Source organism: Mustela putorius, unplaced genomic scaffold (genome assembly GCF_011764305.1).
Source record: "Mustela putorius furo isolate JIRA1106 unplaced genomic scaffold, ASM1176430v1.1 tig00000275_pilon_pilon_pilon, whole genome shotgun sequence".
NCBI classification, from domain to species: domain Eukaryota; kingdom Metazoa; phylum Chordata; class Mammalia; order Carnivora; family Mustelidae; genus Mustela; species Mustela putorius.
In genome coordinates, this window is record NW_025421341.1 from 9,878,036 (window position 1) to 9,905,308 (window position 27,273).

The 27,273-nt window shown below is 39.8% G+C and overlaps 1 long non-coding RNA gene across 2 annotated transcripts in view; it reads left to right on the forward strand.

The window, feature by feature from the left end:
* The first annotated feature begins 2,019 nt into the window (after positions 1 to 2,019).
* LOC106007002 overlaps positions 2,020 to 27,273 on the forward strand; it is a 28,872-nt gene continuing 3,618 nt past the window's right edge. The window contains exons 1-3 of one of the 2 annotated variants that reach the window (XR_006606387.1): positions 2,020 to 2,246; positions 11,013 to 11,130; positions 16,497 to 16,695. This is a non-coding gene — a long non-coding RNA (uncharacterized LOC106007002). The remainder of the gene's footprint in view (positions 2,247 to 11,012; positions 11,131 to 16,496; positions 16,696 to 27,273) is intronic. The other variant, XR_006606386.1, reaches the window with a different exon arrangement.

Consider the following 27,273-nt stretch of genomic DNA (forward strand, 5'->3'; position numbering starts at 1 on the left):
AATTAGGAGGCAGCATATTAAGATCTCAGCTGGCCATGGGCCTAGAGGAAGGCTTCGTGCCTCCATGGTGTTCAAGATAAACCATGAAAGACAGATGGAGTTTTGACAGTGGATATAGGAGGTTATTTCAGGAAGAAAAACCGATGTAAGCCTAAATTCTGAAATATAATAGTACAAAAAGCTAATTCGGGGATGAGCACATCGTCCTGTTTTCCTTCTGGACGGTGTGAGGAAAGTTATGCTGGAAACCATGTTTTAAGGCAGTGAGTCTCAATTCTTTTAAGAATCACTTGAGGAGCACCTGGGTGGCTCAGTCCATTAAAGGTTAAAGCGGCTGCCTTCAACTCAGGTCACGATCCCAGGATCCTGGGATCGATCCCCATGTGGGGCGCCCTGCTCAGTGAAGAGCCTGCTTCTCCCTCTCCCTCTGCCTTCCGCTCTGCCTACTGTACTCTCTCTGTGTCAAATAAATAAATCTTAAAAAAAAAAAAAATCATTTAAGGAGCCGAAAAAGATTTTCAAGCTGGGATCCTATTCTCAGAGATTCTAATTTCACTGATCTGGGGGGGTAAAGCTGGGAATCAGGATGTTTTAAAACCTTCATATTTTAAATTAGATGGTGTGTGCGTGCAGTAAGGTTTGAGAGCCCCTACCCTCCAGCAGTGATTCTCAAAGCGAGGCCCCGGGACCAGCAGCATCAGTATCACCTGGAAACTTCTGAGAAATGCAAATTCTCAAGTCCTCCCGGAGACACACTGCATCAGAAACTCTGGGGGAGGAGCTCAGAATCTCTAGTGTAACAAACCCTTCTGGTGATTCCAATGTAAGTCAAAGTCTGAGAACCCATGCTCTAGAACATTGCTATTCCAAGTGCGGTGCATAGACGAGCCACACGGGTATCATCTGGAACCTAATGACGGATGTCCCATTTCGTCCTCAAGCCAAGGCCCATCTATGAATCAGAACTGCTCTTTAATAAGATCCTCAGGTGATGGGTATGTAAAGTTTGGGGATCGCTTTAAATTTCAGGATGACCGGGGTGCCTGGGTGGCTTAGTGGTTTAAGCCTCTGCCTTCGGCTCAGGTCATGATCTCAGGGTCCTGGGATGGAGCCCCACATCGGGCTCTCTGCTCAGCGGGGAGCTTGCTTCCCTCTCTCTCTCTCTCTGCCTGCCTCTCTGCCTACTTGTGATCTCTCTCTGTCTATCAAGTAAATAAATAAAAATCTTTAAAAAAAAAAAAATTTCAGGATGACCAAGCTGAACTCTTTTAAGATAGTAATGGGGAACAGCTGAAGGCTACAGGGCTTTCGGAAGAAAAAGTCGATCATCGTATTTACGATTAATTAAGTGAAACAGATCGTGCAAGACAGTCATAGGAAATGTGCTTGCCACTTACATCTCCCTGGACTTCGTTCCCCCGTTCATCCTTCCCTCTTCTCGGCTCTGGCGGAGAGCCGTGCGCCGGGCAGCGGGCGGCCTCGCTCAGAGCTGCTCTCCTGCTGGAGCCCAGCCAGCCATTGATCCGACAGTGGGAGTTATCTCAGCAGTACCGTTCCACTCGGGCCCCAGTTCCAGCTTGTATAATATTTCTGATAATAAGAGAGCCTAAATGAAGCATCCTTTTAGAGGCCTTCACTGTTAATTTGGCACAGGGAAAAAAGCCAGCCCATTATACCGGGTTTTCCAGTCATTCTGCTTGCACTGTATAGATGCTTCGAATAGATGTCCATAATGAGATTACTCAAAATGGAATTCATTACCTGACCTCAGATTTATTGCTTTTTAACTACAGATATAAGGCGAGCCACACTCTGCTCCCGGAGCCGGCTGTGGGATGGCCCTGCTTCTCCGGTCCAGGACGCACACGCGGGAGACCCGGGCGGAGGGAACCCTGAGAGCCGGGACGGGGTCGGGGGCTAAGAGCCTGGGAATAATGCGGCTTCATTAGGATGGGCGTCCGGGAACCCCAGGACTCTGTTGCTAAGTTCTGCTTCCACAGTCACCATGGGGACCTTGGATGGGCCGGTCACCTCCCCAGTAGCATAATTGGAAAGACGCTAAGGGGCCCCGAAATGCCGAAGTGCTGTAAATTAGCAGCGTTCAATCCCGATGAACATTAAACCGAGTGGGTCGCTAATTCCTCCGCTCACGCTGCTCCCAGAGTCTTCCCACTGGGGGCTTTTGGCTCGGAGCATTACAGGCCCATTTGTTCTGCCTGGCTTCTCCATCAGGGCAGGACCTCAAGGTGAGTTAATAGGCCTGGCTTCTCAGCACTTTATATTAATCTGTTTTTACCATCATCCTATATATTTTTACCCAACCGCCGGTGCATGGCACGCCGTTGAGCACTGCACAAAACAGAGAAGAGAGACAGGGCCCTGGCCTCGTTGGCAGAAGGCGGCGACAGCGTTCAGGGCAGTATCAAGGATGTCCTGTCTTGCACGCGGGTTTATGATGCTGCCTGGTCCCTGCATGGTTTTACCACCTGCCCTCACCTGCCCCCCCCCCCCCCCCCCGGCCCCGCCACCACCACTTGCTCTCCCCACCTCCCCGGGCTATTCAAGCGTTCCTCCTCTGGCGTACAGTGTAAAACCATTGCCCAGGGTGGCTCTACAGGAGATAATAACCTTAAATAGATGATACTTACACGGATAATGGGATAAAGTAAAACAGGACGGGCAAATTGATAATTGCAGATTAGGAGGAAATACTATTAGTAAACCAAACAAAAGCCAAATTTAGGGGTCATAAGCATGATGTGTTAGAATGTGGAAGAGTGACATAATTTCATATACAAGTCTTTATCCCTGAGGAAAGAGCTTTAGCCGTCTCCTATGTGTTGTGCAAGTGTATCTGAGATACCACATTCTATTTGTTTGTTTAAAGATTTCACATTTCAAAAGCAAAAGGAACTATTACTGTAGATCTTTTTTACCATAGCTTTAGGAGCTCACAGAGGGGGGAAAGTCATCCTAGGTTTTATTATTGCCCTGGACAATTGCAGGACAAAGCACTAACCTGAATTCTTGTTATTATTAATTTGAATATAAACCTTGTCAGATAGCCAGACATATTTTTAAAAATGCAAACGAATAGCCATCATCTTCTGATGTTCCTGAGACAAACGTGACTATGACACAGCATATTATTAAAGGCCACGTTTGTGCTATCAAAATAATGAGACCGTGGCCCAGGCTGCCTCATAATTTCAACTATGTTTTAGTCAATTTGGATTGTCACTTGGGCAACACTGTAGACAGATCTGGGATCAGCTGTTTAGATTGATAGAAAATGTCACATTTTCCTCTTTTTGGTAAATGCAATGGTAGGAACTTCTTTGAGTCCCACGATCTTCCAATCTAAGGTAGAGTGTACCTCTGACACCAGCCCTCCATGCTGACTGTGGTGCTGGGACCTGCCCACATGGTACTTTTGCCCTGGCTTGAAGGCAAAACTGTTAGGTAAATCTTTCCCAAAGGATTAGAGGCCCATGGGTATGGATTCTGCAAATGCCCAGGGCAGGAAAGCCATCCTACTCTCTACTTCGCCTCTACTGGGGACTCTCAGAGGAGATCAGATGGATACCTTCAGGATCTCTAGTGAATTTCCAGCACTTGTCCACTGACATCTCAAAACATAGGTCAGTGTATCGCTCCTTGCTCTTGCCTAGGCTGGGGACTGCTAGAGACTTCAATATAATGTTCCAGAACGGTGCATTCAGTTTGTGGAATTATTGAACAGGGGACCAAAGCTTGCTGATTTCTGTCAGTGTTTGTTGATCCTATATTATAACATATCACAGAACGACACCCAGACTCTTAACTGAAACAATTTTTCATTATCTATTGTTGAAACATGCTTAAATTACAGAAATTGGCTGAAGACTGGGGAGGAGGGGTGGAAAGGATGTAACAGACAAAATCCTAAAAGAGAAAACATCTTGTACCCTAACAGATCTTAAAAAGTTTAGGAAAATACAAACACACTTCTACCAGATGACTTTAGTTCCTAAAATATCCATTTCTTTTTTTAATTATGTAACTAAATATTGAGTCATTGCTCCTATAAGAGGCAAACATTTATGTGCATTTATAAAGAAAAATTTGAAAGTTTCCCTTTGTGTCCCCTCCATTCTTTCTAGACTCTCACCTCCTTTCCAGGAAAACAGAGGCTTCCTTCCAGGTTTTTTCCTATGATTTTATAAGACCCATGCATGTATGTACGTAGTTTTAAGAAAATAGGACCATTCCAGGACACCTGGGAGCTCAGTCAGTTAAACATCCAACTCTTGGTTTTGGCTCAGGTGATGATCTCATGGGTTCGAGCCCCACATCCAGCCCCACATTGGACTTTATGCTCAGTGGGGAGTCTGCTTGAGATTCTTTCCCTATCCTCTGCCCCTCCCCCACTCATACTCTCTCTCTGTCTCTCTCTCAAGTACATAAATAAATAATTTTTTAAGCAATAGGATTATTCCATACAACCTGTTTTATAACTTGATTAACTAATATAATCTGAAGATTTTCCTACATCAGTACGTATAGCACGGATCCTTTCCCTTTAACAGCTGCCCTATATTAAAGATGAATTAATATATTAAAGATGAATTATCTTATTACAGATGAATCATCACTTATTTACCTGTTTCCTACTGACCATTATTTATGATTTTACTTTATTTTTCCAATTTCAAACCCTGAACATTCTGGAACCCATGTGCAAGTATATTCTTAGAATGTGTTTGTAGAGTACAAATAGTTTTACAATTTTAATGACTGTAGCCACTTGCTTTCCCCAAAGGCTCCCCAATTATATCAGGGTTTTTGTAGTTTCGTGGTCAGGGTACTACTCTCCAGATATATTCTCCTAGAGACAGTAGGCTCAACACTTTGGAAATAAACAGAGCTGAGTTTTCGTCTCAGTCCCTTCTGGCACGTTACTTAAACTCGCTAAGCTTCAGTCTCCTTGCTCAGGAAATGAAGCTGATATTATGGATTCTTGAGCGCTGTTAGGAAGACAAGTGTTATAACATGTAAAAAGCACTTAGCACCTAGTAGGTGTACTGTGAGCCATGGTTGTTTTTTTGTTGTTGTTGTTTTTGTTTTTTTGTTTTTTAAGATTTATTTATTTATTTATTTGTTAGAGAGAGAGAGAGAGAGAGAGCAAGAGCAAGCACAGGCAGAGTGGCAAGCAGAGTCAGAGGGAGAAGCAGGCTCCCTACAGAGCAAGGAGCCCGATGTGGGACTCGATCCCAGGACGCTGGGATCATGACCTGAGCCGAAGGCAGCCGCTCAACCAACTGAGCCACCCAGGCATCCCTGAGCCATGGTTATTAATGAGTTCATATATAAGCTGAATTGCATACCTTGAGAGGAGAAGTACAGTAACCAACAGTTCCCAGAAATAGAAGAGATGTCCTGAGATTAAAAACAAAGAAGAAGAAAAAGGAAAAAATTCTGGGGCGCTTGAGTGGCTTGGTCGATGAAATGCCTGTTTCTTGGTTTCAGCTCAGGCCATGATCTCACGATGGTCGGATGAAGCCCTGAGCTCACCCCAGAGCCGGCTTCCTCAGATTTTCCCTCCCCTTTCCTCCTGCTCACTCTCTCTCTCTCTCAGATAAAAAATAAAAAAAAAAAAATCTTAAGAAAGAAATTCAGATGAATCTATACCATAGAAGTCGCATTTTATTGGTTTTGAATTTTGTCGATATTTGTAACTCCTTCTTATCAAAACCACAAAAGGCCGCTGTTGGCTTCCTCAATCTTTGATCTCCATCTGCCTTTCCGTCTCAAGAAGTAAACTCAGCACAGACAGGACCACTAGTTTACGTCTGGATATTTTATATGACGTGCGTGTGTATGCAAGGAGTTGTGCTTTGTTAATTACATGTTCCCAAGTGCACATGACGGTTAACTGGCATTCCCCGAACACACACTGCTGTAGATGTCCAACCTAACGGATCACTCTTGCTTCACTAAGAAAGTTGTCTTTCCTGGCATCCTCTCCCACCACCTCTGCGGCCAAGCTCATCAGTACGATTGCCTCTCCCCCGGCTTCTTGGCTTTGTATGACGCTGTGATTGCTGGCATCTTCATATTGGGGGGCGGGAGGCGGGGGTCGGGCTGCAAAGAGAATAGTTATTTTTGAATTAATGGACCTCATTGGAGTCCTAACATTCAGCTCTTATAGTAAACCTGTCCATGTACCCGATCACTGAGATTTAGAGGGAAATATCTGCCGTATCAGCCTAAGTCATAGACAAGGCAGGATCCCTCATCTATTGCCCAGAAGTCATTTGGGGCTTATAAATGAGGAACGATTTCCAAATCTCCACGTCGAGTAATGTCCCCATCGCTCTTCGTCTTCCCTCACCTACTTTTTCCTCTCGGTGCCCAGCTGCCATCCACAAAAGAAAAGTGGGGACAAATATAAAAGGATGCATCCTTTTACTTAAAAAATCATTTTTTATGGCTTTAAGAAGAAAGGTGTAATTCAAAACCAACAAGATGGTACAGTCACAGCCAACCCTTGGCACAGGCATCTCGAAGCCTTGCTCGGCGCTCGGAACGGCACAGTGGAAAGAGGAGAAGAGCATCACAGCCAAAACAGCCTCCGGCCCCCTCCGCCTTGCCATTTGCCAGATGGGTGACCTCGACCTGTTGCCTCTGTACACTTCCTTCATTTCACCAGTAAAATGTTGCTTATTGGTATTTGTATCTGAGAACCCAGAGTCTGGAACAGGCTACCTGAATTCTAATCCTGGGTCCACCACTCTTTACCTGGGGGACCTTAAGCAGGTTTCTTATCCTTTCTGAATATGCTTCAATCGTTTTTCAGTGGGAAGGATGACTGGTGTCAGGGGATTCTTCAGTGAAGCAGTGGATAATACGCAGTGTTGGGCATTTAGAAAGTACTGGTCAAGGCAATATCCGTTCATGTTACTTGTGGTAAACTAAATTGCAAGATATTTGTGCCACATCCATACAAATGTTTTCTGGTGTGAGTGACGATGGATTCCTGTACCCTCTCTTTTAGCTTCTTACACAGTCTAGTTTATAAATATACCTAGGTCCACAGAGAAGTCTCTGGAGATATGGAATGCCATTCCTTATTAAAATGTTGGGATTTTATTGATGAGGCAACATGCAACCAGCAGACCTTGGGCCTCAGCCAGAGCAGTCATTTCTGAAGTAACAAATGGACCTCATTATAGGGTGGTTTTACCTAAAAGGTCAACCTGCGCCATATAACTGGAGGCTGGCCTTGTGGGAAGCTTCTAGTGTATTATATTGCATGTCAATATTAACACGTGTTCTATTACTGCTATTTGAATTTTAGAGTCCTTAGCTTTCCATTCTATATGCACAGTCACACACACACACACACACACACGCACGCACTTGCCTCTGGCTGGGACCGCTAGTCACCTCACGTCCCATGCTTCTGAAACCTGACTTTATCGGTTAGGGACGCCTATTTTTCAGGGTAGTTGCACTGTTGAAATGAGTCCTTGCTGCTTGCAAGTCTTGTTCCATAATTTCATTTGGCTGAAGCAGGAGACAAGTACCTCATTTTAATTAGAATTTCCAGCAAACTGCATTATGTTGTTGTGTGTTATTCCAAAGGACTATACCACATCAAGGACAGCTGTTGACGGAGTAAAACATCCTGTTTGTTCTGCCGAAGAAATAAAAATCCATTCACTCACTTCTCAGGCTCTCTCACCCTGCCACTCCTCACGCATCCTGTGGGACAAAAAGATGTGCCCTGAGGCTCTCCTCGCCTGTGAAATGTGTTGCATAAGATACCAGGTAATAACCCCGGGCACATGAAAATGGAGCATCACCGTGTCGTTTAGAGGGAAGATCTCGGGTTCTGCCCTGCTCTTTGCGTCTCTGCTGGCTTGCCACACATCACAGAACCCGCTGAGGGATCCCCTTTCTGCCTGTTGCTCCAAGCAAGGTCTTCGCTTCGTTGAAGAGAACTGAGCCTGCGCCGCTTTAGACCTGCAATTAAGTCCCTGCTGCTCTCCAAACCAATGAGTTTTTCCAAGTAGTAATCTAATTTATTTTTCCCATTTTCTAAGTAATGCCAGGGTAAGCGCGTTCATCATTTTAGACTCACTGCTTCTAATTCCTAATTCAGACTTGTTTGTTCAGTAGAAGGTAAACAACCCCGAAGCTATCACCCACCCCCATTTATTTGGAAAGAGAGAGTTTCAGTGGGAGAAGATAAATAGCATGTCAAACATAGTTTGGAGGGGCAGCAACTGAATAATTTCTAGTTTCCTATGACTGTCTCCAGCTGTTGTGGCCCAGCGTGACTCTGGCATCTGTGTGCTGGCTTGGCTGAGCTGTTACTTAGTCAAATCAGATCAATACCTTTAAGCATTTGTCTGATAGAACAATCTCAAAATAGTCCGGGAATTCACACTTTGAACTACATGGGTGGGGATGCCTTGTTTCCAGTTACCTGTCCATGAATACATCAACCGGTTGATACCTGTAATCCTAAGATCTCTTAGAAAAGAAAAGGCAGGCCACATCTAGAGAACTGATGGACTCAGGCGGCCCTAGGGCCGCATCAATCCAATTCCACAAACAATGATTGGGTGCTGCTGTGTATGAGGAAACATAGAAGGAGATATAAAGATCAGTATAACATAGTCCCAATTCTCAAGTATAATTTAATATCAGGCTATAAAAACATCAATAGGTAATTAATTATTATTTAGACTTGGCCTCATTCCAGAAGGATTGAGGAGACAGGAGAGTACTTGCAAAAATACATGCAGTAGGTTAAAATGAAATAAAATAGGATTACGTGAGAAGGGGTTGGGGAAAAACGAAGGGTAAAGCAAGTTCAAATGAAGCTGGGAGTGAAGTAAGTTCAGAGAATATGTACCACAAGAAATAATGCTTACCAACAGTAGGACAGAAATTATCTTGGAGCTTTCTGGAAGCCAGCACAAAAGCAGAAGCAAAATTGGTTTCCTCTATGATTGACAACGTCTATATTGATCTCGCTCCAGAAAAGAAGGGCTCTACCAGGGATGGAAAACTACACACATCTTTCTCACATAAAGAGGACTTTCATGTATGCTAATCAGTATCCATAGCTTACTTACAGAAAATACAATCATGATTATCACTAGCTGGAAGCAAAGACAGTTTGTTGCTTATGACTTGTCATTCCCTGTCACCTTCTTCCTTGCTTCAAACACCCCCTTCTATTATCACATGGACACACACACCGGGGCTGAAAATCCTAGATATTAACTGGCTGTCTCAGATTCCCTTGGACATGGGACCCAATAGTGGCCAATGGGATCCAAACAGTAGGATGCTGGGAAGCTCCCTGTCTGTTCATAAACACCAACTCTGGATATATTTACCCTTCTAATAGAAGGGGTGAAAATACTAAAAACCTAAGTGAGACTCATGGAAAAAAATACAAAGTGTAAAGAAATGCTAACATTTGACTCGAAGAAGGAGGTTATCCCTGAAAATGATCTACTGTAAGATTCAGAAGATACCAGATATCAGGAAACCACTGGGAATCCTTGAAAACAATGCAAGAAAACAGGCCACTGTAATTCAGGAGTTTAAGGAGACAGAAAGCTGGGATTAACAATGAGATTAAAATTCAGAATTGACAAGGATTCCAAAAGATCTAAAAAGGTAATGAGACTTCCAGGTAAAGTTGGAACTTTGAACTAACATCCCATTTTGCTCTCTCCCAAAGCCCTTGTAAAACTATTATACAATAGAGACATATATTTACATATATCTCCATGTAGGTAGAAAAAATAGAAAAGAAAATAAAAGTAAAATTTTGACACTGGAAAACAGACAGACATGTGGAAATTGACTTAACAGATTTGAGAAAGCCAAATTCTATACTATAGGTAGGATAAACTGATAATCAACCCAACCAACCACAGACTGCCTCAGGAGAGTCAGGAATTAGCAACTCCAGCATTTCTAGAAAACAGGATGAAGAGGGGGAAAGATTACAGAAAAATTAGGAGGTTTGGGAGAGTTAAGAGATACCAACATCTACTGCTCTCTCCTGACATGCTGTCACTCAGTGCTATTTCTTCAGCCCAGCAGGAGCCTGCATTTTATATGATGGAGTAAAATGAAGAATTGCTAGGCTGGGGGACACAAATAGAGACCCTCCCCCCCGGTTCTGTACCAAAAGCAAAAAGTACGTGTTTGCATCTTGAATACTAGAGTTTAGTCCCTTCTTCCATTGGCTCCCAGAATGCAGGTCTTTATTTTCCAGGAAAGAAATGGATGAGCCTACTCTAGGGGATAGGACCATGCTATGGTACCAAAATCCCCCTCCCAATCCTGACAACGGGTATAGTAAAAGCTTTTCAGTGATTCACAGAAGACAAATAGCACCAAGGCACTTGGAGAGCTCCCCATCAGCCCATTAGAACCCCCACTCTTAAATATGAGCAAATAATCAAAGTTTTCCATACCCCCTCACCCAGCTGTGAAGTACTTAGTTTAAAAGGCAAAGAAGAAAACAAGAGAAAAGAAGGAAACTGAAAGAAAAAGACATGGTGCAGGAAAAAATGATCATTGAAAATTAAAATGTTACTCATCTCACCAAAAAAGATAAAATAAGTTGCATGCATAAAACAAGAACAGGATACTCTAAAAATCAAACACAGAAACAGAGAATGTAAAAGATCCTTGGATAAATGGAATTGTAAAAATAGAATTCACATGACGAGTAGTAGAAATCTCAATCATATTATGAAACTTAAAATCCGTTTCATGAAAGATGAACTTGAAAAGTTCCCCTGGCTTCCAGAAGCAAAATCAGAGGGATTAAAACGACAGATATAACATAGTTACGGAAGGCACATAATGGAAAGCCAGCTCAGAGCATCAGTGCTCTTAAAGGAGAAATCAGTTTAAGTAGAAGAGAAAAAAAAAAATAACCAAAGCTATGAGATAATGGCTTTTCTGAGCTGAAAATATATTTGTATCCACAGGTTGAAAGCACCAACTGCATCCAAGCAAATGAATTGCACCTTCTAGCCCAGCTTTGGGATTAAAGGAATAAAGAGGAAATTTTGCAAGGCCTTAGGCAAAAACAAACAAACAAAAAAGGTAAGAAAGAAAAAAGTTAATTACAAAGGAAAAAAAAAATAAGACAGGATGCTTAAGTGTGGGCCTTCAGCTCAGATCATGATCACAGGGTCCTGAGATAAGAGTCCCACATGGGGCTCCTTGCCCAGCCGAGAGCCTGCTTTTCTTTCTCCCTCTGCTGCTCCTGGTGCTTGTGCTCTCTCTGGCAAATAAATAAATAAAATCTTTTTAAAAATGAGATAAAATATCAGAAGACAATAGGTTAATATCTACAGAATTTTTTTTAAGATTTTATTTATTTATTTGACAGATAGATCACAAGTAGGCAGAGAGTTAGGCAGAGAGAGAGAGGGAAGCAGGCTCCCTGCTGAGCAGAGAGCCCGATGAGGGATTCGATCTCAGGACCCTGAGATCATGACCTGAGCCGACGGCAGCGTCTTAACCCACTGAGCCACCCAGGCACCCCAATATCTACAGATTTTTTAAGAGAAACTATGTCATCTAATAATTTTGTACCCAGCCAAATTTTGTGTGTGAAAATACTCTCAAATATGCAATACTTGTATCATTCATAAAAATTATTTGGGAAAAAAATTTAAAGGTGTATTTGTACTGCTTGAGAGAGAAAACAAACTTTAAAATTCTCAAAATGTGAAGGTAATAGTATAACATGACTGATTGCAAACCTTGAACCATTTGGAACTGAGAGATACTCAAATTGGTTCTTATAAAGTGTGGTTATAAAAGTGGGTGTCAATTTCCAAATGTGTTTTCAAGTTAGAAAATATGTAATGGTTTGAAGGAAGAAGGGAAGGGGCAGAGAAAGGGAGGAAGAGAGAAAGAGGGAGAGAGTTTTAATTCCAGTGATAATAACAGAAGTGGGAAGAAAAGAGGAGTAGGACATAAAATTAAGCCTAAACTCAGTAATTGTCAAATTTTGCTGTGCATTGGAATCAGCTAGGAATTTTTATGAAACAGTGATGCCTGACTTCCACCCTCTGGCATTTTCATCTAATTGGTTTGGAGTCCAACTTAAAGCTGGTCCACTACTTCCAATGTGCAGCAACGTTTGGGAACCACTGGCTTCATTAAATTGGAGAAAGCAAGGATGGCAAGAAGATTTCAGCTTCCTGTTCCAACTCTTGTTAATTGCTAATGACTGCCTGAGGGCTTTGTTGAGGTCCTATCCAGGCTCCAGGGGAAAGTGCTCTAATCCATTTACACTATCTTCCCTGGAAGGGAAGAGAAGGACATCACACATTTGTCATTCCTGGACTCAAAGAGATTTTGAAACTAAAGTAACTATTAGTGGCTTAAAAAACAGCATGGATCTCTTCCAAAATATCAGAGATGATGAAAACAAAGAAAATATAGTTATATAGTAAAAGTCAGTAAAAAAAGAAGAAGAAGAAGAAGAAGGAAGAGGATGGAGAGAGGGACAGAAGGAGGAGGAAGAGGAGAGAGACGAGGAAGAAGAGGGGAGGAAACATAATGGGAGACATTACAAAATAAATTGGAAATATATAATTAACTAGTTTATTAAGCTTACAAATGTAATTGTGAAAGTGTCCTTCTTTTAAAAATATTATCTTTAGATTGTATGAGAATAAAAGAGAAATCCATCTATGTGACATTTTCTAAAGCCCCATCTGATACAAAGTTGCTAAATAAAAATAGACTCAATGATGAAAAAGGAGGCAAATATATCAGGCAAGTACAATAAAAAAATAATCACAATACCAATAACAAATATGATAGAAACTAAAGCAGAAATATTAAATGAAATGAAGATATCCTGTCAGAAAGTATATTTCACAATGAATATAAAACTGTCATGAAATTTTATGCATCACATAACATATCAAAATAGAAAACTGAAATCTGCTATAAATTAGAAAAAAATGGACAGAAGTGCAGTACTAATGGGAAGCTTTAATAATAACTCTTTCTCTTTTTGATGGCTGACAAAAAATGTAAATCAAACTTTATAGCACAGAAGTATAGAATGTAACTTTATTTCCAATACTTAAAAAAACTACCAAAAATAAAGGATTATGCAGCAATAAAAATTTTTGAAGGTGTATAGATTAGATATACTGATTAGAAAGTAAAGTCATTATATTAAAAATGTTAGAAAGGTCATTATTAAGGTAAGGAGAAAATTAATGCTGCAGAAAATTGAGAAATTAACAATAATAATGGTACATGAAAAAATTTATGGGATGTGCCAAAGTAGTATTCAGTAGAAAAGTCATAGATTTAAATGTGTTTTATTGTTGTGTGTGTGTGTGTGTGTGTGTGTGTGTGTTGTGTTGTTTTTTTTTTTCTTTTTGGTTTCTTTTTTGTTTGTTTGTTTGTTTGTTTTTGCTAAGGAGGAAAAGGCAAAATAAATGCTCTACAAACAACTGATGTTGCTATGAGAGCAATGTCCTAATCTGAAGGCAGGTTAGGTTGATGATGAGAGTCATAATGATTTCATTAAATGAGATCTGTCTCTGCCTCTTATGTTCCTTCTTCCAAAAAAAAAATGTCAATTCAAATTTTAACCTTAGAATTGGCTGGAGTGATATTTCTCGCCATTCTTCTGTCATCCCTGGCATTGGTGAAAAGTTTGGGGTTTGTATGTAACTTTTTATCTTGTGTTTTAAATCAAGCTTAATTAGTATATGAGAAATGCAAGAAGTAATGAGAAGTTATTGTACTACCATTTGTAAATCCATAAAGAAAATAGCTTCTTTCTGAACTCATCAGTCATCATATGGACTAATTATGTCTTTTCTGCTCTACTCCATTCTTTTTTGAGGGGATAAAACGGGCACAGAAAGAAAAGTATGCCTTGTGTCAAATAAATTAATGTTTTCTACAAGCCCAATTGCCTAAAACATTAATTCATAAGAAAGTTAAAACTTTAATAAGGCTAAATGTAAAACATAAAACTACAACTTCTAAAAGAAAACACAGAGGAAAATATACATGACCTTGGGTTTGATAAGAAGTTTTCAAATATAATACCAAAGGTATAATTCACAAAAGAAAAACTTTACTTTGTACTTTACTAAAATTGGATTTTTTAACAATTTTGGATTTTATTAGAATTTTTATTAAATTTTTATTAGAATTAAAAAATCAAATTAAATTAAAAAATTCTGCATAGAGCTGAATTTTCTAATTTATAGAAAAAGACAATGTTGATAAATGAAAAAAAAGCCACAGACTCAGAGAAAAATATTTGCAAAACATATATCTGATAAAGGGTGTCTATCTAAAATATACTAAAAACATCTTGAAATTAAACAGTAAGAAAATAGCCAATTAAAAAAAATGGTCAAAAGTCTGAGCAGACACTTGACTACAAATGACATACAGAGAGTCAATGAGCATATAAAAAGATGTGGGGGTGCCTGAGTGGCTGGCTAAATTGGTTAAACTTCCACCTTTGGCTCAGGTCATCATCCCAGGGTCCTGAGATCAAGCTCTGCATCAGGCTCCCCGCTCAGTGGGGCGTCTGTTTCTCCTTCTCTCTCTGTCCTTCCCTGCTAATCACGTGTGCTTGCTCTCTCTCTCTCAAATAAAGTCTTTAAAAAAAGTCAAACATCATTTGTCATTAGAGAAATTTAAAATAAAACAACAGAACAATACCAGCACATTCTTATGATAAATGGCAACAATCTAAAAAAATAAATGCACAAATTGCTGACGAAAATGCATAGCAACAAAACTCTCATCCATTGCCAATAGGAATAAAAAAATATATAGCCTCCATATCACTTCAGAAGACAATTTGACTGTTTCTTCAAAGCTAAATGTACTATTACTATGAAATATAGCATTCATGCTCCTAGATATTTACCCAATGGATTTAAATACATGGTTACACAGAAATCAGCATGAAAATCTTTATAGAAGCTTTATTCATAATTGTCCAAAACTAGAAGTAATTTAGATGTTCTCCAATAGGTCATGTGATAAACAAACTGTGGTATATCCATACAAAAAAAAATACTAGTTTTCAGTGATAAAAAGGAATGAGCTATCAAACCATGCAAAGATGTGGAGGAAGCTTAAATGCATGTTGTAAGTGAAAGAAGGCAGTCTGTGAAAAAACAATGTACTGTGTCGGTTCCATTTATAGATATTTTGGAAAGAGAAGAACTATAGAGATGATGAATAGATCAGTAGATAGCAGGATTGGGGTTGTTGGTGGGGGAGAGCTGAATAGGAGAATCACAGGGGGATTTTTTGCTTAGTGAAACCATTCTGTATGGTGCTATCAATGTGAATATGTGACACTTTTATCAAAACCCACAGACCTTTAAAGCAGGAAGAGTGAATCTAAATGTATGAGAATTTTATAAAACATCATTTAGGTGGTTGGGACATCCCAGGATTTAATGACAAAAGAATCTGTTTTACAAGTGGACGAAACAATTTTACTGAAGGGGGAGAGGGGAAAAATGTGGACATAAGTAACTCTGAAAATTAGTGGACTCTTCTAAAGCAAATGGAACTGCACAAAGGCACTGTATGCTGGTTGATAAAGTTGTTGCCCATGGATGTATGCAACAATGTCCATGTACATGGGAACTGAATGATTAAGTCAATAGATGGCAGATGATGGGAGCCAGGTTTCCTACTGTTGGAGAGTGATATTACAGACAAACAAAGGGAGAAGGGTAAAATGATCCATGTGGAAAGCCATTAGAGTTGGAGATATCAACATGAATTCACACATAGCTTGAGAGAGAAGTATTTATAGCTATGTGCATATATGTGGGTTAGTATACATACATATATTAATTTGCTCTGTCAGCTGACAGGGCCTCAGTAGTAATAAGCATATCTAGCACCCAGAGTCCATTTCTAATACCACTCTCCAATGAAAAGAACCACCAGCTCCTTAGAAAAATGGTTTATTCTAGGCCTGAAGGAGGAAACATACAGGATGGGCCTGGAGCGTCTGTAATGCCAGGGGTAAGGAAGTGCTCAAAAACACAGTGATGGCGCAATGTCAAAGAGATATAGGAGCCCAAAAGGATTCTTAATGGCCAAAACTGTAACAGTTTTAGAGCAATGAAGTAAACAAAACAGTATTGAATCATAACTAATGGGAGAAGAGAAATGCTCCCAAGAGAATTTCAAACAATGTATGTATCTATCTGCTAACGAGGACATGAATTACAAGTCCCACTCTTTAAGGGCGGTCCGTGAAGAGTGACTTGCCAACAAAGGGCACATTATGGAAAGGGAGGCAAAAGAAACTTTATAGTGGAGAAACCTGACAAATGTAACCCCAGCTAGGTTATCAGGGTTAACATCAACTGTGGTTAAGTATGATGAGAATGGTAACCTACCTCTGTGGTCTCTCTCCCCTTAACCTCTAACCCTAGCGTAATGAGAAGAAAAACATCAGACAATCCCACTTGAAGGACATTTATGAAATACCTGACCAGCCATTCCTTACGACTGCCATTCCTTACGACTGTCATTCCAAAGAATTTCTGAGAAACTGTCACAGCCGAGAGGAGCCTAAGGAGACATGATGACTAACTAAAATGTCCTGAATGGGATCCTAGAACAGGACTTCAGGTAAAAACTAAGGAAATGAAACTAAAATATGGGCTTTAGTTACTAATAATGTTTCAATATTGATTTATTTATCATGACAATGCATCATTCTAATATAAGATGTTAATAATAGGGAAAATCGGGCATGGGATACAGGAAAAATCTTACTTTTTTTTTAAAGATTTTATTTATTTGACAGACAGAGGTCACAAGTAGGCAGAGAGGCAGGCAGAGAGAGAGAGGAGGAAGCAGGCTCCCCACCGAGCAGAGAGCCTGATGCGGGGCTCGATCCCAGGACCCTGGGATCATGACCTGATCCAAAGGCAAAGGCTTTAACCCACTGAGCCACCCAGGCGCCCCAGGAAAAATCTTATTTTCAAAAGCTTTCTGTAATTCAACATTTAGAAATCTGTTCTAAAAATAAAATTTTATTTTAAAAGTCCTTAAGAATTTAAATTGAAACCTCTGTAGTGCAACATCTCTAGATTCCATTTTATTGCTATTCCTTTGGTAGGATTTGCCTTCTCCAAGGTTACCTAGCCACTGGGCAGAGTGAAACAATGCAGAGCCCAAGCCAACAAGTATGATACTCTGAACCAGAGCCAAATGGACAGAGACCCTTTCTCCATATCACATTAATGTTTTTAATGTCTCTTGCATCATGCTTGGTGAATCTTCATAAACTCAAACTAAAACCAAGAATGGCTACTTTCCTGAAGGGCGTAAAGTGGTTCTCATCCCACTTGCTCCAATCAGGCACATCAGACACAGACAACAGCATGAATCACAGTCCGCGGGTCCTGATGATCAGTTCATTTCCCCCGTCACTAGCCCCTCCTTCTTCCCTGCTGGGAACTTCTAGCAGGTTCTGTAGCCTGGACCAGGCTACTTATGATAGAGTTGATTAACCAAATTAACCAAGTGTTTGGCTCTGCATATTTACTTCTCACTATTTACTCTTTGGCTATTTTAGTGCTTATAAACATACATCATAGGCAGCAATAGCAACCAGCCCTGAGCCTTTGATATGTTCTCATATACCAAAGGACATAAATACACACACACACACATATATGCATCAAAAAAAAGTCCACAAGAAATTTTACTACACTGTCAATAGTAGTTCACATCTACTTATAGGAGGAAGACAAGGATGGGATTGAAGAGAGTTTTGCTACATTCTTTTTTTTTTTTTTTAAGATTTTACTTATTTATTTGATAGAAGGAGAGAGAGAGAGAGCACACACAAGTAGGTGGAGGGTCAGAGAGAGAGAGGGAGAAGCAGGCTCTCTGCTGAGCAGGGAGCCCAATGTGGGGCTCGATCCCAGGACCCTGGGACCATGACCTGAGCTGAAGGCAGACACTTAACTGACTTGCTTTTTATTTCTATCTTTAAGAATTATTTTGACATAATTCTATACTGCCCCAATTTTTTTATGATAAGCATTTGTAATTTTGTAGTCCTTTCATAGTACTAATTTGTAGAATGTCACAAATTAATTTTTAAATGTAAGGTATATACTGTTAGCTGAAATTATCTTAAGAAAACTGTTTCTACAGGGTGCCTGAGTGGGTCAGTCAGTTAAGTCTGACTTGCTTTTGGATCAGGTCATGATCTCAGGGATCGATCTCATAACCCTGAGATCATGACCTCAGTGAGGAGTCGCCTTGAGATTTCTCTGTCTCCCTCTGCCCCTCCCCACTCTCTCTCTCTCTCTAAAATAAATAAATAAATCTTAAAAGAAAGAAAGAAAGAAAAAGGTTTCTACTTTATACAATGTTGATGGAATTTGGAGATTTTATTGGAATTTTACCATCATACCCAGGGCCAAAAACCCACCAACAGGGTCTTTCAGGACTCAGAAGTCTTCCAAGGACAGAAACTAAGTAAAATAAGGTTTTGACTAAAGCTCAGAAGGTGACGGGATGGGTAAGAGAAGGGAGGTCATTCGTAGCATCAAGAACTATAGTTTCCACTTCTGTGTCTTGTTAGTTGAGCCCAAAGATTTAATTTTTCCACCCACTTTCCCTTTTCTCTTTCCTCCTTTGATTAGGTGTTGTCATTTTTCTTTGTATCTTTTTTCTCCTTTTCTACATACTATTGTATATAAAGTAGGTTGAAATATTTTTTGATTCACTAGTTAAAGAGAAAAGTGATGGAATGATAACAAAAGTACAGGAGAAAAGCATTTCTCGGGGAGGTAATGCTTTTTGAAGGCAGTGACCTATTTACGTGTCCGGTATCTATGTCACTTTTGATAGGACCTTGGGTTACTTCTTGTTGGGAAGTACAATTATCTGGAGAAGCGTCTTTAGAATTGTGTATGTGCTCCAGACAATCAAGGGATGAAATAGCAGAAATTTGGGGGTGTTCCTTTCTGGATATATGTGAAATTTTAGAAAATACACCTGTTAAAGGTCTCTATCTTTTTTAAGGGAACTCCTCCAATCTATGGGAGTAGGGTTCTTCAGCAGTCATGGCTCTACTCTGTAATCCTGTCCTTTAAGCTGTAACTAATTAAAAAGACCTAAGTTGTGGTGCCTGGGTGGCTCAGTGGGTTAAGCCTGTGCCTTCGGCTCAGGTCATGGTCTCAGGGTCCTGGGATCCAGCCCTGCATCGGGCTCTCTGCTCAGCAGGGAGCCTGCTTCCCTCTCTCTCTGCCTACTTGTGATCTTCTCTCTGTCAAACAAATAAATAAAATCTTAACAAAATAAAAATAAAAATAAAAAGACCTAAGTCAAGCCAATCAGATATGGCCAAAAGGGAAAAGTCATGTGATAAAAATGCAGCTGAAGGCTCATGCCTTTTTTTTAGAGTGGGGAGGGGCATAGGGCAAGGGGAATAGAGAATGTTAAGCACGCTCCAGGCTGCACTGACACAGGGCTCGATCTCATGATCATGAGATTATGACCTGAGCTGAAATCAAGAGTGTGACCCTTAACTGACTGAGACACCCAGGCACCCCTGTTCAAATGTTAAAGGAGGGGAAAAGTCCTACATGATCTTATTAATTTTGGTAAAAGTTATTCAGTTGTATGTGGCAAGATCAATACAGTAACTTCTTTTAAAAAATTGTAAGAAAATACAGCAGTACAGAAAGTAATGATTTGAAGTTTTCCCCCAAAAGAAATGCCCATATATAATGTATATCCATGTGTAATATATATATAACAGATCTGACTTTTCATACCTCAAATAGGTATATTAGCTATATATGCAGTAATTGATTTCATATAGAAATTGAAACAGAGAAAGAATGAGTTTGGGAGGATAACAGGATTAGAATATTTCCTTTCTGAGGGGCACCTGGCTGGCTCAGTGGGTTAAGCCTCTATCTTCAGCTCAGGTCATGATCTCAGTGTCCTGGAATTGAGCCCCACATTGGGCTCTCTGCTCAGCAGGGAGCCTCTTCCCCCTCACCCCCGCCTGCCTCTCTGCCTACTTGTGATCCCTTCTGTCAAATAAATAAAATCTTTAAAAAAAAAAAGAATATTTCTTTTCAATAAATTAATTTTAGTGAGATAAAATTTACAGATAACAAAGTAAACCCATTTAAGTGCATTATTAAATGCATATGAAGAAATACACCCATTTCAACATCCATTTAATAACCAATACAAACCAGACCAAACATTACCATCGCCCCCTAAAATTTGTGTCCCACATCTTACCCTGGCCCCAGGCAACCACTGATTTATTTTCTGTCTCTATAGATTACTTTTGACTTTTTCAAAATTTCATATAAATGCAGTCATATATTGTATACTGTTTTGTGTCAGGATTCTTTTTCTTAGTATACGACTTATGAAATTTGGCCAGATTTCTGTATGTGCCAGTAATTCATTCCTTCATATTGTTGGGTATTATACCCTTGTATGGCCATATCACAATTTATTTATCCTCTCTCATCTGTTGATGGACATTGGTGTTGTTCCAGTTATATGAACATATTTTTCACCCCTCAGGTAAATACCTAAAAGCAGAATTTCTGGGTTCTATGGTAAATGCATAGAAACTTCCCACCTGCCTTCTGAAATGACTGCGTTATGGGATTTTTTTTCTCCTTCGGTGCCCATGGTTCCTGGTAACACTACTTGGAAGAATAATGAGGTAGACCAGACAGAGGGGTAGGCAGCAAAGGAAAGTTTATTGAGCGATAATACAAAGTTTGAGGGATCGCACAAAGTTCCTGAAGAGGGAGGGGACGGAGAGAGTCGCCCCCAGTATTTCTAAGGCTACCGGTTTTTATGGACTTGTTGGGGGGGCGTTTTAATTTGATTAACCCTACCAGGAACCATAGGCACCAAAGGAGAAAAAAATCCTGTAACATAGTCATTTTGGAAAGCAGGTGGCCATTGTCTTTTTAAAAATTTTTATTGTCTTATTGCATTGGCTAGGCCTTCCAGTAAAATCTTAAATAGAAGTGGTGAGAGCAGAAAACCTTGTCTTATTCACTTCACTGACATAGGGGACATTTTGTTTATCATCACTGAGACTGATACTTCCTCCTTTTTTTTTAAGGTGCTTTTGTCAAATTGAGCTAGTTCTCTTCTATTCCCAATTTGCTAAAAGGTTTTATCATGAAGTGGTATTGAATTTTATCAAAGTGTATTTTTTTCTGCTTCTATTGAGAGGCTCTTTGCTTTTCTCCCTTTTTATTTTATTAATGGTGAACTGCGTTAACAGGTTTTCAAACATTAAACAAACCATATATCCTGGGATAATCCCTACATGGACATTATATATTATACTTTGTGTATATTACTTTTGTCTTATGTTAAGAATAAGTCAAGGATGCATGTTATAAACCTTAGAGCAACCACTAAAACATGTAGAAAAAAGAGGCTTAGAGAATAGGACGTAGCGGAGATGCAGCTAATTTTGGAGCTGTTCTCTTCATATCCTTTTTTTTCTTTAGTACTCTGTCTTATAAATCCCAGCTGCCTCTGCCTGTTCAAACTCCAATCTCTGCTTTTTTAACTTAGCAAGATCACTCTGCTCTGCTTGTATTTCCTCTCCCTGAGCCACAGTCCAGGAAGTGCCTAAGATAGAAGGCCAGTGTGATTATTGGGCTCACTTGGTTTGCCTTGTCTAATGGATTACAGTCCTGTGCTACAAGTGTCTGAAAATAACTGAAAAATATGTCTTGATTTCTGGCTGTTTAGTGTGGGAGGGCAAGCCTGATACCAGTAACTATAATATTGCTAAAAATGAAAATCACAAGATACTTTTATTTTATTTTTACAAGATAGTTACTTTTGAAAACATAGTCATTCTACCAGTGCTAATATACAAGTAGGTAATCTTACCACAAAAGTAGGTCATGTGATGGTTCAAGAAGAACTATATAATATCAGTAATTCAGATTCTTTTGTAACAGAGGTAATAAAAAAGCATAAAAGTTAATTACCTTTGCCCAGATATTTGAGGCCTAGCTATAAAAATGGTGTAGGCGAGATGATGGCTTGATGAGAAAAGTTCCACTCAAGATTGGGTAACTAGCCTTTAAAACTCAGTGAAAAGAAAAATCTAATATAGAGAGAGAACATAAGCCAATTAAAAACATATATGCTAATTATAGGGAAACGGTGAAAAAAAGTATTTTCTTTTTTTTTTAAAGATAAAAGTAAAACAAAAATTGGCTACTTTGAAGCAAGTCACTGAGGGGAGGAAATGATGATCATTAGTCTGAGAACATTTAGGTATAGGCAGAGGGTAGAGCCTCAGACCCCTTGGGAACTTTTCTGGTTTAAGGATTCTATGATTAAAAACAAAAACTTTAAAAGCCATTACATTAATAGGCCTCATTTATAAACCATCAACTAAAGTATCACCTCATAGACATCCTGTTTCTAGTTTTTAAGAAAAGGCAAAGGCAAAGTCTTTTCTTCATTCTGAGGGTTCCTTTAGATATTTGGGACATGTACAAATCAAGAGATATAAATTCAAATTGAATTGGAAATAACTTTTGCAAGATATTATATAAATCACATCAGTATTATAAATACCATTTTACTTACTTATATAATTCCCATCTCATTAACTCTTCTCTACTTCTCTGTACTTGAAGAAAAAGAAATCATGGACTTTTCTGTCCATGATTCTCCAGGCTCTTAACTCTTTTTCTTACTTCTAAAAAGCATCCACAGCACAGCTATCAGCAGTAGGCTAAGGGATGTATATTCTGTCCTTAAAAGAGCAAAGAGTTAAACTAAAGGTTGTTCTACATTTATGCATTAATTTATTCTTTCCACAAACCTTTTTTTCCCCCATCTAGGTCAGGAATGACAAATAGATTTCATATTTAATGCCATCCCCTATTGACTGTTCGTAGCTAATTGGAACTCTGTACTGAGAAGGAAGATGCTTTCTTGGTTCAGCCAGTTTGATTTGTAATTGAATCCTGCCCTGAACTGAGAAGGAGGAGAAAGCAGCAGGAAGGTACATGCTTGGTTCAAGGGCTATTACAGCACATAAGATAAGGTCCTGTTCCTAAGACCTTGGGGGGAATAATTCTAGCAATAACAAAAACTGTAATGATTGTAGTGTACCAATCAGGTCTCAGTCAGAAAAATAAAGTCAACTCCAGGTATTTCAAGTAGGAAGGAATGTAATGGAGGAGATTGGGTAATGATAAAACTGTTGCACAGGCTGGAGGAGAGAAGACAAGGGAAAGCCACCACAGGTCCTCAGCTAGCTTTCAGACTGAAGAAGTAGCAAGAACTTAAAATGCTGGCACAGATAATAGCTGTCTGCCACACTGGTGCACATGGGAAGCTGAGCTCCAGGCAATGGAGCCAAGAAAAGAACGCAAATCTTCCTTTCAAAATCTTCACCAGTCTTTCTACACTTTTTTATTTCTCTTCATTAAACATGTACTGTCATTGTTCTGACAATACATACTCACCCCTGTCTCTATCATTGTTTTGCTAGTTGTTTCCTCTTATTTTTAAGTCCTTAAGTCACAAAAAAACAAACAAGAAACCCCCTAAAACCAAAACCAAAACCAAACCAAACAACAACAAAAAAATCCTGTCTGTTCCATTAAAAACCATATAGACCTCCAGAATTCTTGCTTCTGGAGCTTCTATTCTACACCATATCTAACTCATTAACACGCACTTATTTGGGGGGTAAAAAAATATAATTTTGCTTGAGGAAATAATTTGGCTACAGATAGCAAATTTAATTTGAGATTGGCTATGAGTTCTTGGCAATTACTCTGCATTGTTGGAAATTCTTGCAAAGTTAGAAAAATTTAACTTTCAAATTGTTTTAACTGTAATGAAATATTTAGGAGTAGTAAATATGATAATTAATGAAGTTGGCCCAACATTACATTTTGTAGATGTTTAAACATGAATTAAACTCAATTTTGAAGTTTTATTTTTGAGGCGAATACATTTTTTTTCTTCAGGTCTCAAATACTAAGTTCTGTGTTTCTGTAGTGCTCATTAGCAAATACGGTCCAGAACCCTGCACATTTCAGTCTTAGTTCCTGCTGTCTCTCTCTCTCTCTCTCTCACCAAGCTTAGTTCCTGGAACAGGTGTGAGCCTTTACACATTGTCCCAATGAATGGGATGACCTCCATTATCCCCAAACACTCCCAGGCCTGGTACACACTCTTCAAGGTTTATCTTCTAAACAAGTTTTTGTTAAACCCACTCACACCACCCATCTTCCTACAGACTTGATCTATTCCTCTCGTCTCATGGAAACCAGAGTTTGATTGAGAACATTTGTTTCCATGTCTACATCTCTTCTCAAAATGGGAATAATTTGAATGGTGTAAGAGTTTATTTTAGCACAGATCCTCAAACATGTGGAATCCACTACTAAAACATGGTGAATGAATATAAACTTATTAAGTACCTTTCATGTACCTCTTATATGAAAGACAAAATAGGGGATATCAGTGAAGGATTTAATACTACCCTTACCCTTATCCAGATCCCTCCATTCTTAAGAGTTTTGACCTGGAAGATGAGAATGATCAGTATCACTCTTAAATTAATTATCTCAACTTAAAATTCTGTACTCAGTGTTGTAAGTGTAAACAGTTCTAGTTTATTTTCATATGGTTTTCTTTTTTAAAAACTGGGTAACCAAACGTGTGTAGACAAAATAACATGGTATAATAATGTGTTCCATTGTGGTATGTTCTCGAATATCAAACATGTTCATATACATAATTTTATTTGAGCCATACAGAGAATATGTCAAAAGCAGAGCTGGTAATCTCATCCCCACCTTACAGATAGAGAAATGGATGGTTCAGGAGGCTAATAAGAGGCAGAGGCAGAATTTAGGTTGATATCTAATCCTAGCTACACTTTCTCACTACACACTTTGCCCCAGGTTCCAGAATGTTAAATTGAAGGCAGAATGGTTATAAATTAGCAAGTGGGATAATTCAGCAGTGAATGTAAATGAGAGTTATAAGATAAATGACATTTAGTGACATTAATTAACTGATTAAATTAAACCTGATATTTTAATCAGAATTTGTTTGTGTAAAGAGCTGGATAAAATGAAATGTAGTTTAACCTAGTTACTTTTAAAATTCCAGTTACCATAACAACTTCTTGTGATTTCAATTAAAGGTAGTCTTTTCTTTATATTATTTTTAGATCTTTAGTTACCATAACAACCAGATGCGTGTATTTGATCAGTTAAATTATTCCCAAAGAGTTAAAGTATGGTGTTCTCCTGGAAACAATCAAAATATGATAAGTGGCATGTCAGGAATTAATGCCCAAATGGTGACGCAGACTCAATTTTTCAAGGAGCTCACATGTGAAATAAACGACCAATGAATCTTCCTTTGTATGTTGGGCTTATGATGTGTCTCAGTTACAGAAATCAAAAAGAGATTATTTATCAATTGGAGGAAAGTGGAGATGTCAGGTTCTGGGGTAATATGAATTGTCAGAGCTACAAAGAGAAATGATGTAAATGATAAATTCGTTTTCACTGGGTTTGGGGACTTTACAGGAAACAATATTACCAGGGCTTTGCCCAAGCTGGGGGTAGGGAGAGGAATTTGGCTTTTCAGGATTGATTACATCTGAAAAGAGCTCTGCCTTTCTGTGCTCATCTGCTCCCTCACTCCTCTGCCCATGCAGGAGATTTTTTAAAGGAGTCTGCTCCTATGTTAAGAAGCAGTATTCCGGGGGCGCCTGGGTGGCTCAGTGGGTTAAAGTCTCTGCCTTCCGCTCAGGTCATGATCCCAGGATCCTGGGATCCAGCCCCACATCCGGCTCTCTGCTCCATGGGGAGCCTGCTTTCTCCTTTTTCTCGGCCCACCTCTCTGCCTACTTGTGATCTCTGTCAAATAAATAAATAAAATATTAAAAAAAAAAAAAAAAGCAGCAGTATTCCACGTATCAATGAGAGCTACTACATACTGAGAGGCTCTGCAATTAGACATTAGGTACAAGGGGTTCAGAGACCGAGGAATGGCAGGCATAGAGGAAAGAGACTGCAGGGGATGGGTGAGGTACAGTTAAGGGGGCCAACCAAGTAAGGAGGGGCAGAAGAGAAGGAGGGGCAAGGTAGGAGAAACAAGCGCCTGTGTAGCCATACCGCCCCTGGTAAGACAAAAATAGGCCTACTTTAAAGTGCTGATGGCTACCACTTTCCATATCACTTCCAATCATACCGAGATTGTCCTGACATATTGGGCCCAAACGCACCACTAAGTAACATCAGGAAAATTCCTTTGCTCTTGGAATCAAAGTCCCTCACCTGTTTGAGGTAAATTGGCCCTCCCGGGCAGATGTCTTTCTTTATTTGATGGCCGCCCATCCACCATGGAGGTAGTTAAGGACAAAAGGCACATCTGGTTGCCCTCAAGGAAGGGCCGAGTTGCCCATTACGTGACAGATAAAGATGGCCTCTCCCTGTTATTTGCCCTCTGCCCATAAAACGTGGAGGAGAGAGCTGTCTTTTTACCCACAGCCGGACGCAGTAGCAATAGACTGATGGTAGGAGTGTCAACCGTGGATTCCGGGTTTAATTATAGTCCTCTTGCTTAATGAGGTTTCATGAGGAGGAGGGGGTGGGGGATTCGTGCGTGCTCCTGTGGCTGGGGGTTATTTAATTAAAAAACAATAAAGCTGCCAGCTGCTGCTGGTTAACAATCTGGAACCCTCCTCGTCCTCCACACAGACAAGAGCACGACGCAGAGAGATGAGGCCTCTCTTACCTGCCTTGTGCTGAGGTTCTGTTCTCACCCCTACATCACACCACCCGCATCCTTCCCCAGTTCTCTTGGGCTGCCAGAAACATTGCTGTCAGAAAAATCTACAGAGCCAGACTATTGGAAAAAAAAAAAAAATTCCATCCACCCTCTTTTCTAGGTGTGCTTGTTGGGAAACAAAAAAACATGCCTCTGGAAATAGGCACAGGCAAACTGAACAGAAACTAGTATTTTCCAGTTCCTCTCCCCTCTGTGTATCCTGACTATGGATTTGGGAGGGGGTATCTCTCACTTTGTTTTGAGAAGAGGATGGGCATGTGGTCTCCTACTGGTGTGGTTCCCGGTCAAGAGTTCCTAACTCTTCCCTACTTTGAATAATCACCTGGGAGCTAGTTT